Source organism: Gopherus evgoodei, chromosome 10 (assembly GCF_007399415.2).
Source record: "Gopherus evgoodei ecotype Sinaloan lineage chromosome 10, rGopEvg1_v1.p, whole genome shotgun sequence".
NCBI classification, from domain to species: domain Eukaryota; kingdom Metazoa; phylum Chordata; order Testudines; family Testudinidae; genus Gopherus; species Gopherus evgoodei.
The window spans coordinates 43,558,784-43,563,639 of NC_044331.1; positions in this window are offsets into that span (position 1 = coordinate 43,558,784).

Here is a 4,856-nt window from a genome sequence, read left to right on the forward strand (position 1 = left end):
GAACTGTGGGACTGCTTTGTGACAGAGATGACTCAACCTCAGTTGGGTGGTACTTGCTAAACAAGGGACATGGGTTCCAAAACCCAGTGAATTGAGAGAGGTTGTGGATAGATATTTGTGTCTGGTGGTGTAGGTGTCTTGTGGAGCCAGAAGCACCAGTTCTTTCCATGTTTTTCTCCACTGTGGAATGTCAGAGTTAATTGTTTATTCCATTAAGAATCTAGGTACAGGTTACTGAGCTGAACTCACTTTGAGCTAATGGTGCATTAGCACTGGGGCTCTCCTACTATGAGCTGAAATCACTAAAGAACTGGAATTACTGAGCTGAGAGCACTGAGTACTGTGATAACTAGTGGGGGAGCCTGAAGCTATACTGTGGAACAGAGCGGCTGGTGGAGTGGAGCATTTTGTGGGGATGGCTGGAGTGGATCACGGGACAGCTGGTGGAGCAGAGCAACTGGCGGAGCGAAGCAGCTGTGGGACAGGTGGAGCAGCCCACGGAGCGAGCGGAGCCAAGCAGTTTGCGGGGACAGCTAGAGCAGATCACGGGACAGCTGGTGGAGCAGAGTGGCTGGTAAAGCGGGGCAGTTCGTGGAAGCAGAACGCCACGGAGAGGCAGGGCAGTTGGCCCTGCACCACGTAAGATGCCCCTTCCTACCCAGGCTGGGGGGAGGGACCTCTGCAGATAGACTCTTGAATTCTGGGGCTGCGCTGACCCAGCACAGAGATTTTTGGATTGTGGGACTTTTGGGACTGTGGGTGATTTGGGGGTTGCTGGACTCAAGAGCCCAGGGAAAAGGACACGGCCCAATTTCCTGAGGTGGGTCTTTGCTCACGGTTTGGTCTATGAACTCTAGTTAAGGTGTTTTCCCAATTTAATGCTTGTTGTTTCTCTCATGTAATTAAACCTTTTCTACTACACCGAGACTCTGTGCTTGCGAGAGGGGAAGTATTGCCTCTTAGAGGCGCCTAGAGGTGTGTGTAAGATTTTCCCAGGTCACTGGGTCGGGGCTCGAGCTGGTCTGGCATTGTGTTATTGAAACGAAACCCCTGGATACTGAATCCAACTCTTGTTGCTGCCAACTCAGAGGAGCAGAAGGGTTACACACCTCTGAGCTCTGGATCTTCGCTGACCAAGGACAACAACTGTGAGTGGGGTGTGGTGGAGGGGACATTTGTTTGTCAGACTTTCATGCATCAAGGGGAGAGACTGAGGAAAAGGACACTGTCCAGCATTTCCTGGGGAGGGTGTTTTGCTCATCGTGACAGGGTGCTGAGCAGAAAGGCTGCAGAATCAGCTCCCTGCCACACCAGCCCCATTTAGGTGAATAAAGTGGAGCTGGCTGGAAAGAACCTGCCCTAATGGGGGCATGAGAGTCAGCTGCCAGCCCAGTTAGCCCAGGGCTATATAAAAGGCTGGGAAGAAGGAAGCTGGAGGAGGTGGGGGGACACGCACGGATGGACGGAGCACAAACTTGTAAATAAAAGTACCAGTGGTTTCAGAACCTGAGGTCTCTGAGTGATTTTATCTGAGCCTAGCAGAGGCAGGAGCCAGGTATGCTCTGTTACACTCCATGGTTGTATGTTTTGGAATCATGCTTGTGGTGTTTCCCCAAATTAAAACCAGCTTCCTTTCCCCTCCTCTTGAAAGTTTTCTTTTCCATACAGAGACCTGGTGCTTGTGAGAAGTATTGCTCCTGGAAAGTGGTATGTAATTTTTCCAGATTACTAGGAGGGGGCTTGAGCTGGTTCCATGTTGTGCTGTGTTGTATTGAACCTGGTCCTTGTCGCTGCCGACTCCACCTGGCAGAAGGGTTACATCTGTGTCTCTCTAAAGTGCCCATCACCATGGTCTCTGGGTGCACAGAGCTGGGCTTTCACGTGCTCATCACCCACAGTTAGGGCCAGGTTTTCAGAAGTGCTTGGTGCCCACTGCACACAGACTCTGGGACCCACTGCTGGGCACCTCCTGAGAACTCCAGCCCTAGAGCGATATTGGGTTAAAGGAGCATCATGGCTGTTTGGCCAAGGGCTCTCACCTTGGCCCCCTCCCTTGGGGTGTTGTGTTTCCAAGCCCCGCACCATTTGGCCACATCGCTACTCAAGGGAAGGCCAGTGCAAGCTGGGGAGCTGTGCTTTGTGCTCCGTAGTGGAGAGGCTCCAGGTCACGGCCTCTGTGTAGCATGGCGGCTGCCTGAGAGACAGACCAGCTGGAGAGGCGGTGATGGCCCACCCCCTCAGCTCCCTGCCTGCATACAGGTGTTGAGCGAGCCGGAAACATGCCGGGGAGAGGCTCCAGCTTGCTTGGCCCCTGTCCAGTTTGGAAGCAGAAGGGGCAGACCCCAACCGGGCTCTCAAGCAGGTGCTGCGCTGCCCAGAGTAGTGACCCGGAGTGGCTAACGTGAGAAGTGGCTCTGTTCCATCCCCTCCACTCCCTGCCTGGGCCTGGCTTCCAGGGACAGGGGCCAAACGTGCCGGGGGGGGCAGGTGCAGTGGGAGAAGGGCAGAGCCCCTCTCCTCCCACCTCTGCCGGCAAGCCTAGCAGAAATCTGGGGGGGCACTTGACCCCGCATGCCCCCGCTGTGCGTTGCCTATGGTCAGCCCCTCTGCCAATCACGGTATTATAGTGTCTACATCCCCCCACCCAAAAATGGAGGGTTCCAGACACAGAGGCCAGTCTGGAAAACTCAGGCCTCTTCGAGGCACCACCCTGCCCCAACAACCGCCCCCTAGAAAATGCCCCGTTGCCAGGCCTACTGAAGAAGGAAACATGGCCTAGGTTGGGGAGAGACCAATGCTCCTGGCGTCAGCTCGACGGAGCCATGCAGTGTGTGGGGAGAGAGAGCCTGCTGGTTGGAGTGACTGCAGCTGCTTGGATGCAGCGAGAACTGTCCTGGAAAGACCTGGGATCTTGTTTCCATCCGCTGCGTCTCCCTGTCCCAGAAAATCAGAACCTGCCCTTTATGGCTACTGACTTGGAACGCTCAGTGACAGACCTGGAGTGGAGCAGAAAGCATCAGCGCTGCCACGTGGGACATACAGGCAAATGAAATCACAAGAGCAAATGGCTGGCTCCGGCTTGGGGCATCGTGACCATGAGAAACATCCCAGGGCTCTAATGCCAATGGCATCAGGGCCCAGGGCCAACTGCATACTACTGGACAAAGAGACACAGATTAATAAGAGACCCCAGCATGAAACAACCAGGCAAAACCCCACTGCACTGTGCTTTATTTCAGTTTAAGCAGCATATCATTAACTACAGAGCTACAGAGTTACTGTCCATTCGTCTGGCTTATGCTACAAGGACATCAAAATGAGACTCATTCAAAATAATTAGACTCAATTGGAATCTCAAAGCCTGTTGTGTTCTATTCCCCCTCCCCTGCCCCCACATTCCCCTCCTTGGAGCCGAGCCCTCTGCTTGGAATTATGGGAAAGGAAGAGAGTAGAGAGGGAAAAGATTTTTAAAAAGGGTTAGTTGAGCGACGAGGTGGGTGTGAAAGAAACATCTATCCCAGCAGGCCGGGAGCAGCGTCTTTTGTTCTCTTTGGCCTGCCAGAGATGGGGCGGGGGGGGGGGGGGCGAGTTTCTATGTGTGTTTGTCAGCCCAGAAGGCCCATCTAGACCCTACCAAAGCCAGATGAGGGCTGGGTGTGTAGCTAGCTGGAGTGCCAGGTGCTTCTACCTTGGAGCTTTGTTCCTAAGAAGGAAGGTAGGTCAGTAATTATGGGTCAGGAGCTTTTCACCAAGCTGCCCTGTGCATGGATGGGATGAGGAATTGTACCCACTGAAAAGCATTTGCTAGCAGGCCTGGTGCCTTGAAGTGTGATTTGGCTGGAAGGATGGACTGTCTCCCCTGCCCATTTCCCGGTTCCCCTCACAAGGCAGGATTCGGTTGCTTTTCAGTCAGGGAGTTCCCAGCCTTCACACCCCAAGCCTGAGGCATCAGAAGAAGCGATCCGTTAGGTGGACTCAGCCCAGCACTCCAGCAGCTGTTTTCTAGGGTGGGGATAGGAACACCAGACAATGGATGCGGTAGCAGAAGGAGTCCATGCAGCAAAGAGAGTTGGCACTAAACCAGCTGGGAATTTGCAACACCAGCCTGGAAAGGGTGAAGGGAGATGGGGAAGAGGGAGAGAGGGTGTTTGTGTTTGGGGGGGGGGTGGGTTCTCATAGTATTTCACACAGGGATGCCATTTCTAGTCTTGGTGGGGTTTGGGAGGGCTCCTGAGCTAGGGTCGGTCTCCTGGGATGGGAGCTGTCTGTGATCCCCTGAGCTACAACACCTCTTCTTCCCAGTCCCCCCAATCCACGCTGCAAGGGGCTGAGACCAGGAGAAAAAGAGGGAGTGAATGCATTGTGCGAAGACCATCTTCCATGATAGGCAAGCTTAGCATGGCTTTGACTGGCTCATCGAACCAGGTGGAACACTGCCTTGGTCCTCCCAGTGGGGCTCCCGCCCTCTCCTGGACACAGATGTTGGGCCAGGGGACAAAGCACCAGGGAATTCCAGGTCTGCTGTTAAAGGGAGGTACTGCACAAAGGTACTCGCTGGCTGGGTCCTGTGGTCTCCAAGGAGGCTCCCAGCTTGGAGGGAGGTGGCTGGGACAGAAGTAACTTTTGAGAGGAAGGCGATGGCCCCTTAATGGATTCTACTTCCGAGGGCTGCTGGCAGGAAGCAGGGAGGGTCCTTTCTGCAGCAAGGGAGGCATAGAGGGTGAGTAAATGGAAGATGGGGCTGGGAGATAGCAGCCTTTATGTCCGAGGTAGCTTTATATTGAGAATGCTCCTGTGGTTGCCCCAGTCCTTCAAGGTAGCAATAGACTGTGACAACAGAAAGTTAGCCCTTAGAG